Raw genomic sequence first — 12,883 nt, forward strand, 5'->3', positions numbered from 1 at the left:
AGGCACGGACATCTGTCCAATGGGGGTGTAAGTCACAGCTACACACACATCGTCATACACGTGTTGGGTAGCTAAAAGTTGACGAATCTTTTTTCCCGTGGAGGTCGAGAAGTATCCAGATGAAAACGTAAGGCTTTGAGCAAAAGGAGTCTCTCGTGAACATTTAAAGGCACCACTTTCATGTTGAATGGGGTGGTGGTAAATACTGCTCGTAAAGAGTCCACAAGGAATCGGCTGGTAAACGAAATCCCAGAAAACAAGTCACTAAGACACACACCACTTGTCGACCCAAATTGAATGGATACAGTTCTTGTAATAATCGATGGTAATGATCCACGGTTTGAATATGGTCATTGAGTTCCTTCCACGGAATCAGTTCAATTACATACGACATAAGTCGTGGCATGGCAGCCTGTTTTTATAGTCTCTTTGTTTCGGAAACAATACACGTACTTTCTAGCCAGAGATCTTCGTTCTCCAGTGGGGAATCTAAATCTTGCATACTGTAACCTAAACTTCAAAGTTTGTTTAGATGTTTCCTCTTCCGCTAAGTAGATTCCACGTAAAATATGTTGGTAATCCTTTAACTTGTCTTCCTCAATGCGTTGCACTAGGTGAATCTCGATGTAACCAAAATGATCAACACGTGGATCGTCGGGGCCCTGGAAGTATTGAACAAGGTCTGACCATTGAAACAATTTCTGACGAATCAGTTCTCTTATACCATTCAGGTACCAGTGGTTAAACATCTGGTGACGTAACGGATGCAATTGTTCTTTACGTTTTACTTGTATTTTGACCAGCTCTCGGTAAATGCGTTCTCTCAACTCCACAGGCAAAGCACGGATGTTCTCTTGTAAAGTATCCATGAATAGGCCGTACAATTCACAATCTTCTCCTAGAGCAAAAGTAATCCACATAGTGAGTAATTTCTGACCACTCTATTCAGGATAACGTCCAAGAATGTCACTGAACTCTTTTGATGTAAACGGCCTAGAGTAATACAATAGGATGAATGCACCCTTGACCCAAAGAAATCTAACACACTGGTTGACTTTCTTCACTTTCCTCTTATGAATTTCTCGGCACAAAAGTTCTACAGTGACCCATTGAGATTTCACTCTGGCAAGACCCTGCCACACTTCCTTGTAAATCTTCTCTTGTAGTTCTTTAGGTAATGATTCAATATCGTTTTTGAAATGCAGTTTTAAATACTGGTTTCGGTGATGTCCAACATTTGACTCCTAGCCAAACTGGTTTCTTCTTCGTCAACGACATGGTAAGTTCCTTTAATGTCTCGGTCCCACTAAGGGTAAGTAATGACAATTCGGTGACCAACGAGCATGTTCTACGTAGGCCGAATCTTGTGGTTCCCAGTGGTGAAGTGACACACCGCAACTGAAGCACTTGACTTTATCCCCTTCGCCCAAGTAGAACAATCCGGCTCTGGCTAATTCTTCGGGGGTCGGTCCTCCCAGATACTTAGGCCATTTTCCTTTGAACGATTGAAGACGATTTTCAAGTCGCAGTATTCCGACAAACGCACAGGAAACGAATATTCGTCTTTCACAGGTTCTTTCGATGTGGGTTGGGTGACATGGACAGGAGTTTGCTCAGAGCTGGATGACATCCGTAGGGGGTAGACGTGAAGGTGAACATCCCCCTTTAAAACAAAACCCAGTAAAATGTCCAAGAGGACGAGCGGCATCGCTTTCGCATCCCTCAGGTTTGACACGCACAGCATCACTTTCCATGATAGGGGTAGTGAGAACAAAGTTCCCATGATGCTTTACGGCATCGCTAAGGTCACAACGTACAGCATCGTACCCATCGCAAGGCTCACAATCGCACTCGTCTGCACACTCCGTTACGCAATTACAATGGCAACCACATGGACAATCGCAGTTTCCTTCCGGACATTTTCCGTCGCAATGCCTGGGTCTTATCCATCCAATATTAGTCACACTAGAGGAAGATACAACTTTTTTACAATCCCCAAACTGGAACGATGTCTCTTTCAAAGTATTCATCTTGTTCGCTTGGTCTTGGTAGTCACAATGAACTATCGATCTTGCCTAGAGTTCCTTTTTTATATACCGACCAATACCGACGTGTCCATACGGTAAAGTGAAATGATTGGGAAGTCGCACTCGCTTCTGGTACACGATTTGATAGACTTTTTCCAAGGGTCGACTGACGATGTGGTGACTGGGTAAACGTACAATCTTGTTCGGTTGATAGGTGGTCACTTTAAAGTGTTCATCCTCTCCGGATTGCAAGGCTTCTTTCAATACCCCAAAGTTGACCACACGACTAGTACGATAATTCAGAGTCAATCCTTTCACTTTGCACGTCGTGTGCACTTCTCCTTGTGGGTCCTGGTATTCGTAGCCGTAATTTTTGGGACCGCCACTGACGAAACTTAGAATCTTGTCGTCGGGATGCTCGTCTGTCCAGGCTCCTAAACGGTCTCCTTCGATGTCAGGGTGCTGTTGACTCGGGTGATGGATGTAAATGCAACTGTCCGTGTCAAAGTGCAGGACGCGTTCCCCTAACAGTTCTAAAGCTTCGTACAATTTTAAGCAAGCATGAGCTGTCACGTAAGCCGCAATGATGACATTTCCAAAAGGGTCGTCTTGTACAAAGTCCAGATCTTCTTCGTAATTGACCAAGATCAAATCCTAGCGAACGACGTCCACGTGTTTCATGAATTTGGTTTTGTCGTGAATCATCTGGAAGTAGCGGGAAGGTTCGTTCAAATACTCCGTCTTGGGTAAACACGGTCGTTGTGCCATTTTACCCCACAAGCAATTTAACATCACTTTGGCAAACGATCGCCTGCCTTCGTTTTTCTGGATGTGGTCTAAAGAGATGCCTTCTTGTTCATAGTATTTCTCTTTGAATTTTATTTGGTTTTCGGGAGTGTGACACCAGGACGGATAGCCACTGGCTTCTTGCTTCAGTTTCAAAAAGGCATCCACGTAGTCGGCGAAAATGCCTTTCTGAGTGGGGTCACCCTTGTGGTATTGTTGTGTCTTGGGAAAGTGGCAAATTTCGTTCGTACACTTCTAACAGTTGGTATCCCATGTCCAGAGCTTTGAACAATTCCACGCTGACCCAGGTTCCCGTCAAGGCACGTTCTTCCTGGGTGTGCTGACAAGGCCGATCTTGGTTGCACGTTTCGGCACAAGTACGGCACAAGGGAAACATCAGTTTGCCTTGGCAATGGTGAGGTAACACGGGATGGTACAAGTCCGTGGGCGGCAAAACTTTACACTTGATCAGACCTTCGTATTGTCGAATGTTTTTCAGGTCGATGTGTTCCGTGAACAATTGTGGGTGCCCTACAGGAAAGCGACAATATTTGCACACGTAGGGATACAGCGAACACACGTCCAAGTATTTCATTTCTTCTTCTTTCTCTTCGTCGGCTTGGTACAGCAAACAGGTGGCATTGGTCCTTCCTCCGTACAAACTATCCCTCGGATTCAGCGGGTCCATGAACTGGTAACTTTCCACGAGGCTTTTAAACTCGGGATCGGTTTTCAAACGGTGATCGTATTCGTGTTCCCACATTTCCACCACTTGGTATCCTTCCTGTTCTAACTTTAGGCGTCGCTGATAAGTGGCCTGGTACAAGTCTTCCATGGTTCGTTGTAAAAACTGATTTTTAGTGCCACGGTCAGGATAACAGACGGGACATCCGTGAAATAAGCAACCGTTAAACTTGTACACGATCTTGGGGTTTTCTAAGTCCCAGCCATCGACCGAATGCGTTCCGATGGTCTTTTCGCCCCCTCCGTTGCGGGCATGCTGAATCCACTTGTCTTCCTTGTCGCACAAATAATGTAACCAGCGTAGGGTTTTGACCGAGTATTGACGTTTGACATAGTTGGTCGTTTGAGGACTGATGACAGCTACCGTGTTTTCAGGCATGAATCGTTGGCGGTACACTAAGGAACACGCTTTGGCAATGGTGCAAGCTTCCTTCAAAGGATCGACCCCTCCGTGTTCCATGAACAGTTCTCGAAATTTTCCACAGCAACGTCGTAAAATGTCCACGTCGGAACGACAATACTTTAGCATTTCTTCCTGAATGTCGAAAGGGTCGGAGGCGTGAGCCTGGTACCAAGCGTAGAAAGCTTCTCGTTGTTCGGTACGCATGTTGTCGGGGTCGTAATAATGAGCCTCAGGTAAATGGGGTAGAACGGCGTGTTGATTGGCTTCCGTATTGAAAAAGTGTGGAAAGTACCCTTTAGCCATTTCTGTCATTCCAAACGTTTTAAGCATTCGGCTCAAAGGCATGGCCACGTAACTCAACGAATCTTTAAACTGTACTTGTCCCACTTGCATGAAAATGATTTTGGCTCCGTTCAAAGTGACTTTAGGACGCTCGGTGCCATGTTCCGTATAGTATCTGAGAAGAAACTGTCCATCGTATCCGGAGAAATTGTGAGCCATCACCGTGGCATGACGATGACAATCTCCTTAACGTTCGATGTCCTCTTGGCTCCACGTCTTGTCGATGGGGTCTAAGACCCATCGAGCGAAATCGGCTAGCGTGTTCGGTCCCCGAAAGATTTTTGCACGTCCTCCAGGAATCTTGCTGCAGTGAGGGCAATGACTGAAGATAGGTTCTTGAATGCACTTCTCGCACGCTCGATGAGCCACGCAGACATTAGGAATGTGAATACCGGTCTCTTGCATGCATTCGAAATCAAAAAAGATGAAATTGTCTTTCTACTTGTGACCGTCCTCTTTCTCTGGTGGGGGTTGGTATTTTTGCACGTAGCATTGGTGTTCCAAGTCCACGATGTGGTGACAAATGTGACATTTTTTCTTTCCTGAACATACGTGTGTCTTGGCACTGTTAGTACATAGGCCTTGTCCACACGTAGGGCACAATCTCAGGAGTTGACAAGCACATTTCTGCTGTGAACCTTGCGTCTTCAGATGTTGTTGGTAACAGGCAGGGCTGACAAACGTGCGCAGACAAGCAGGACAATGTACTCTTTCTTGTCCTTCGCTCAGACAGGGTGGAGAGGCCAAACATCCTGAGCATTTCAATCCGCAATGTTTGTGTTGCTCTCGATTATTATAACCATGGTCACATTTCTCACAGTAATAACCGTATCCCAGGAATGCAGTGATAGTGGTAATGGTATCGAAATGGTCATCGTGATAATAGACATGAATGTATTTTCCGTCCTTAAAGTCTTGGCCTCGAAACAACAGAGGTCCGCGCACTTCTTGAGGGTGCACTTTCAAGGTGTAGAATGGAGCTAGGACATCTTGCAATTTTTGCATTTCAGAAATACCACAGGGTGTGTCTTTGGACAGTCCGGCTTGTTGCAACAGGAGTTCTGCTTCGTTTCGTTGTTTGGCTGGGTCCGATTGTCGAATAGTTTTCCAGGCTCTTTTCCATTCTGTCGTGTCGTTCTTGTTGGCATAGGTTCGTCCCACCACAATGGCTCGGGCTAAACACATCTGGTCTCGAGAATTGTGAATTTGGACGAGACTCTTTTTGGTGCTGCGAAGGTCGTTCACCAATAACACGTTATTGAGTTCTCCGGTCCTTTGAGGAGGAGAGACGTGGGTCATGTCCAGTGTGGCTTTTCCATCGGTGATGTCAAACTGGTCATTAGATTGTTGCACGTGTTGAATCTTGTCCATGACTTTGGAAGCAGTCAATTCTGTGGGTCTGCTAAACTCTATCCAAACAGGGGATTTCAAACCGTCGTGTTGTATGGAAAGTCTCAAGCGATCGTCTTCTTTGGGTTGACATTGTCGCTTGAATGCGGTGAGCAAAGAATCCCACACCCCAGTGATGAACCCTTCTGTTTTCTCTAACGGTACTTCAGCCTTGAAATCTTTAAACTTCACTGAGTATTTGTAAGCCGTGGTTCTAAATTTTCTAGAGGAGCGCTTTTCCGTCTTCGAATGGAATAGTACTTTTCAGGGTTGACTAAGGGTGGTGAACTTTGTTTAGAGGGTTCGGATTCTGGTTCACTCATGTCCTCTTCAAAATCACTGGCATGAATTTGTGCCACGACTTCAGCCCTGGTACGAGGCGATAGATCACGTTTCTGCCTCTTACTTTCTTCTTCTTTCTTCTCGAATGAATAGGATCGTTTCATCTTGAGTGAAAAAACGTCAAATGACTAAAGTTTAAACACCATGGCTAATTTATAGTCATGGCAGACCAGCGTATATAAAAGGGTGTGTGTCTTGTCCTTTCACTATTCATTTCACTCTCTAACCGAGCACAACGATGGAAGAGACAATCCAAATCGAACGTTTCATCAGAGCTTTGCGAGGGGTCATTAGAAAATTCTCTTCAGACCAGCCCACGGACTACTCTCCTTCCTTTAGAGATAAAAGTCAAGATACTTGCTATATCTGTCAGAAGAAAGGGCATTGGTCTTCAGAGTGTCCAGACCATCAAAAAAGAAAAACAGGGGCTAGAAAAGACAAAAGTCAAGATACCATTTATTATTGTCAAGAAAAAGGACATTGGTCTCCAGATTGCCCAAAAAAGAAACAAGAGGAGTCAGAAGAAGAGAGGGATTCTTCAGAAGAAGAGAGGGATTCTTCAGAGGAAGAAAGCAGACAGGTGAAGAAAAAGAAACAGGAGAAGAAAAGAAGAAGGGAAGAAAGTGAGGAGGAAGAAAAGGAAAAGACTGTGACGGTGAAGAAATTGAAAAAACAGAGAGAGTAAACAATGAGATAGAAGAAGTCTATGAACTTTTTAAAGTGTTCTGTTGTGAATTGTGAATTGGATTGTAACTACTGAGAAAAGAATACATTAATTATATAAGGTAAGAGTCTTTGAGTTTTGATTTTAAAATAAGAAGCTACACTCACGCACTCATATACACGTACTATAGGGGTAAAATGGTTTTTTTTTTTAGTTATTGGCAATTGAAAGTGTATCTCTTTTCGAGAGACGTGGGTGGCCCTGAAAAGGGCCTTTTTTTGGTGTAGGGGTGAGTTTAAGCAATCAACTTTAACTGCCTTAAGCCTTTGCCACGGCCAAGGCCTACTTCTGGACTGCGTACTGTTGATGATGATGATTTGGTTGAAATCACTAAGGGTGGTACGGTAGGCTTAGTCACAGGGTTGACGTGTTTAGCTCGGGAAGGTCGTATTCTCTTCAGTCGTAATAAAGAAGTCTGATACATTTGTTTCAGACTTCTTAACTCCGCTAAAATGTCCAACAGTACCGTGACCGTTTGATTTTCACCCTCTTGTTTCTTTGCTGCTACTTCTTCTTCTTGTTTTTTTCTTACCTCTTCTTCTTGCTGCTGTTGCTGTAGGAGAAAAGCTTGTTCCGCTTCCTTTTGTCGTTGTATAAATTTCTCCAATTCTTCTTTCTGTCTCTGTCTAAAATTCTCCACGTGTGGTAATGAAGAAGGAGACGAAGGTTCCGGAACAAATTCTTGCGAGGTAAGAAAATCCACAAAATCCCAATTTACCTCTTCTGAAAGTAAGTCCGGGTTCCCTTGGGCGGTCTCCACTGCTGGTGCACCCCAGTTAATCGTTTTCTGAGTTTCCGTCATGTTGAATCACTGTCGCATAGATTGACTGCACACAGGCGCTAGCGAATCTATATAGACCACGTGACGTCACAGACTGCTCTCTTCGGATTGGATGCGGGCTGACTGAATTTTGTAACGCGTGTTTGGATTGGTCAATGAACTCAATCCATTTCAATCCTTCCTACCCCTATAAATAAACGCAGTTCACTGCATTGATTCACCTGTTCTCGGCGCCTCAAGATGTGGACCACAGTCGAATCATCCACCCTTGTGTCTTCAATGATGTTTAGGACGGACATGCTAATGTATGTCCGATCCAAGTGGACAGTTGTCCACAAGTCAGACACCAGTCTGTGGATACGTAGGATCTACGTAGAAAGACAAGGATGCCTCAAAAGAGTCCTGATTTACGGTCCTACAGTGAGACGCAGCCTAAGGACAAGAAGAAGACCAATGCGGTGCCCCTTATGTTAATGGATACATTAACATAAACCCAAAGGCCCTTTTCAGGGCCACTCATAGGTCTCGAAAAGAGATTGACTTTCCATTGCCTACCCCATTTTTTTTTTTTTTTTTAAAAAAAAAAAAAATCCCACGTTCAATTTCCCTTGAGGCTATACAGTCCCACCCTGTTTAAATTCCTTTGACGCTATACAGTCCCATCATGTTCAATTTCCATTGTTCAATTCCCCTTGAGGCTAAACAGTCCCACGATTTTTCGTCCATGTTAAATTTCCATATTCCCATGTTCAACTCCCCTTGAGGCTAAACAGTCCCACGATTTTTCGTCCATGTTAAATTTCCCTTGAGGCTAAACAGTCCCAGGGTGGTTAATGTTAAATTTCCATTGAGGCTAAACAGTCCCAGGGGGGTCTGTAATGCTAATTCCCATTGAGGCTGAATCGTCCCTATTCACTACTCATACTTATTCGAAAATCTCGTGAAACCTACACGTCTCTGTCGGTACAACAAAGTGCTGATTATGATATGATTAAGGAATGTATCTTGATGGGTTATGAATTTGTCCCGGAGGCATATCGACAAATGGTTTAGGAACTGTAGCAAAGAAACTGAACAAACCCATGTCGAATTTACAAGGCAAAATGGAACACCTATTTCAAATGTGTTGCTCCGCCAAGGAGGGTAATAAAGATTACGATAACTTCGGCAAGGAGGGTGATAAAGATTGCGATAACTCTGACAACTCATATTAACTGCAGAGGTAAAGAATTACTTACATAGCGATGTCAAGACCTATCCTGGTGAGAAAAAAGGTGGAAACATCGGAAAATGATGCTCGCACAAACTAATGAGTATTCCTTGATTCACAGAGTTTCATTTGTCTGTAAGTAACAAATCATATCAGTCTCATATGAGTACTTCCAAATCTCAATCAAGGCACAACTTTTAGAAATCAGACAGTGATAAAACTGAACAGAAATATTTATCTCTTCCTACAAGCAGTTTATTTAACAAGAAGGGCTCGCCATTTTTGATTGTTACATGTTAAGTTAGACCTGTAGACGTTAAGGTAAAATCTCTCTCTCTCTCTCTCTCTCTGAATTCTCAAATTCTCAGTATCTCTTAGTAAAACACAACTGGTGCAACTTTTGGGTATGGCTGGATATTATCAAACATTTTGTTCAAATTTCTCCATAAATTTCTCCAAGGAATGAGCGGCATTGTAATAGGTATAAATTAGGCGCTGTAGAAAATGAATATCATGTTTTGCTTGTTTGTCAGTTTCATAAAAAATCGAGAAGACAGTATTTGCTACGATACTATTTATTCATAGCCGAAAACACCATTATGTCTGTAAAGTCAACAACAATCTTAAACGCATTGTCCTAATTGTCATACTTTGCGCAACGGAAAAGGGCGTAAAATAACTATTTTGGATAATTAATCAATGATTAAATTGCATTCTGACATTAATTGTATTAATTATAATTTGGTCTTTTTGTAACTTTTTTTATTCTTTTTTTCTTCTTTAAAGAACGTGTGCATTACATTTTGTTTGATACTTAATAAAATTAAGCTAGTTATCCTCTGAAGTATGATATGTGTTTGCCTTCTCGGGTCTCTTGATATTAATTGCTCTTGTAATTTAATGATAAACAAAGGCTGTGTTCTGTTTTGTTCTGATTTTAGTTTAAACGAATAATGCATGTTATGTTAGAAGACTTGAGAAAAGTTTGAGGGTAATGGAATTATGTTCCCGTGATGGCCTCTGTAATTTAGTTGATTAATAATCCATCACGAAAGAATCCCCTTTAATTCTTCACTGGCTATGGATATGCTAGTACCTACTCTTGACTGGTTATGGATATGCTAGTTCCTATTATTGACTGCCTATGGATATGCTAGTACCTATTCTTGACTGGCTAGTACCTACTCTGCTGTAACTGAGATACAGATATATGAGGTATATCCAGGAGCTTGTCGTTATTATTCGAAAGGCTTAACAATTATCAGTTACACTGCATTTTCCACATATCTTTAATTTATAGATCGTATGACATGGGGTGGTAGGCATGCTGCATTCATTTTCATCGCTTATTATTGGCGAATTGCCTTAAGAAAGAAACGAATATACTACTTAATTCATAAGTGTTGAAGTATGGTTATATCTCCGAAAATAAATTTATCAGTTCATTGAAATTGTTTGTTCACCCAAGGGATGATCACTGCCTTCTGTAATAATATATGTGCGCTTCAGCAGTAAAATATGCATCATTTAACAATAATTGGCGTGTAGCTCGTATTATCACTGTTCATTATGTAAGGCTGCGTCTATAATTGGTGGATGAGGAACCCGGGAAGAACCACTGATCCACAGAAAGCTGCTGGCAAATTGTTACACGTGCCCACATTAGCCAAGCAGAGACTAGAACCCACGTGACAGAGGTGAGATGTGAGTGGTCTGTAAAGGCAAGCGCATTAAACCACCACCCACCCCGTTATTTTACCTGCAAACAAATTTTTAAAACAAAACAATGACAACAAAAATGATTTTCTCTTAAGATATTTCCGCACATATTCATGATTCATTCCTAGCAAAGCACATGTTCACTTTTCATAACCCTTACTTCTGTGCATGCGCGCGTGTGTGTATGTGTGTCAAGAGTGCATACCGGGATTTTTGGGGTTTATATATATATATATATATATATATATATATATATATATATATATATATATATATATATATATATATATATATATATATATATATATATATATATATATATACTTTTGAGTCGTATATTCTATTGAACGACCTCTTATGAACTATTAACTGGTTAACTCGGGTATAGACTAGATAATCCAAAATCAATACACAACTATGCAATTTATACGGCAATAATTAAATTTGCTGAAGGGCATGATGATATAGTTGATTAGATTGAAACCGAGAAGATTTATCGTTATATGTTATAAACACATTTCTCCCTATCCTATCATACGTCTTTAAACTTTGGGGATTTCATAATGATTTCTCCCGATCCTATCAAAAGTCTTTAAACTTTGGGGATTTCATAGTGATTTCTCCCCATCCTATCATACGTCTTTAAACTTTGGGGATTTCATAGTGAATTCTACGTATCCTTTCATACTCCTTTAAACTTTAGGAATTTCGTATTGATTTCTCCCTATCCTTTCATACGCCTTAAATTTTGGGAATTTTGCACAGAGAATCTACAACTTAAGTTTACGAAACATCTTTTGAAAGTGAAGTATGTCAACATCAAAATGCTATTGTGCATGAGAAACTTGGGTAGTTTGCTTATAAAATGAACGATATTTATAAATATTGCAAAATATTCTTTGAAAGTAACAAGCAGTGAGGATGCAGTATTAAATACATTTCATAAAATATTGTATGAACATAACAAAATAATATCGCTAATTGGCTATCATTGCTTAAACTCTGTTCGATACGTGGCTTCTTTCAGATATATCGAACTACCCCAAATCTGTGCATATTAAAATCTTCATTAATGTTTTTAAAGAAAGATTAACAAATTATTGTATGGTAAGATTGCTCTTGGCTTTCGATAAATGTAAAACATTGAAAAGCACAGACAAAAACCTTAAGGTCTCATCTCACTCGTTGAGAGCTGAAATTGGTAGATTTTATTTGTACTCGGTTAGACAGAAACCTTAGCAACTGTTAAGTGAGTGATCAAAATTATATCGAAGACAACTATCGCGTTAAAATTGTTTGTAATAAGTTTTAAATTTTCAGAATTTTCATCGTTTAAAGATGTTATTTGAAAATACCTCTATGATATTTTGTGTAGACGTGATGAATTCTACTCGTAAGAAATTTATATGAATTTAGAAGAAAAACAATAATAGCCAGTAGCAACATATATAAAAATGTGTTTCATTATTGAATCATCATTTATATGTTTCATCCATATTGACGATAAATGCTGTGTTTTAGCCTATAAGCATGTAATTCTTGAGAGCAATTGCTGAATCTGGACAAACCAGTTGAGATTATAGATATAATTACTTATTAATGATACATCGCACTATAGGTTTCGTATTTCATAATTATCTCGCAATTGAAAAACAATGCAACATATTGCATCCGAAGATAGAAAAACTCCTGACAAAGGGGCCTGGTAAAATCATCGAAGGGCAATATTCAGACATTCTTGATAAAATCATAAGTCTACTAATTATATTCCTATTACGCTTGGAGAGTCCATGGTCAACGCGTATAGCTGCTAAATTAATTAACATTATTTCCAAAATGCACAATCAATTTCTGTTAGATTATCAAGTTTTTTAAGCTGGTAAATGAAAATAAAAATAATAATAAAATAATAATAATAATAATAATAATAATAATAATAATAATAAATAAATAAATAAATAGATAAATAGATAGATAGATAGAAAAATAGATAGATAGAACGAACTTACCTTAATTAATTTGCAGGTACATTTAAAAGCTAACAGTGCATATTCATAAAAGTCTGGTGCAACGTTAGGGGGCGATAGCCCTGTTATTACTGTCACAAATAGGGTCAATAACCACAGAAGCTACTTTCCGAGTTGTGCTACATTAAGACTTCTTCTGTTGACTAACTCCGTTACGACTGCCTGCCGCTTGATAAGTAGTTGTATTTTACGCAACCCACAGAGCGCGTGCCTGGCGCGGTATGTTTTCATTCATGCTAGTAAATAAACGCGCCTGGAGGACGCCATGGACTATTTTCAGTGGATTATTGAGCAAAAGACCTACTGTTATCTTTCGGCTGTCCGTTTAGTTATATGTGATTACTGATGATGAATTACAAATGTACGATATGTCTCATAAATCACAAGCT

The 12,883-nt window shown here is 40.5% G+C and overlaps 1 protein-coding gene across 1 annotated transcript in view; it reads right to left on the reverse strand.

The window, feature by feature from the left end:
- Positions 1-12,640, reverse strand: part of LOC149807455 (pyrokinin-1 receptor-like) — a 132,459-nt gene extending 119,819 nt beyond the window's left edge. Inside the window, exon 1 of the mRNA XM_089966748.1 lies at positions 12,477-12,640. The gene's annotated coding sequence lies outside the window, so the exon portion shown is untranslated. The remainder of the gene's footprint in view (positions 1-12,476) is intronic.
- Between the last annotated feature and the right edge of the window lie 243 nt (positions 12,641-12,883).

Source organism: Sinohyriopsis cumingii, chromosome 1 (assembly GCF_028554795.1).
Source record: "Sinohyriopsis cumingii isolate HCF-2022 chromosome 1, ASM2855479v2, whole genome shotgun sequence".
NCBI classification, from domain to species: domain Eukaryota; kingdom Metazoa; phylum Mollusca; class Bivalvia; order Unionida; family Unionidae; genus Sinohyriopsis; species Sinohyriopsis cumingii.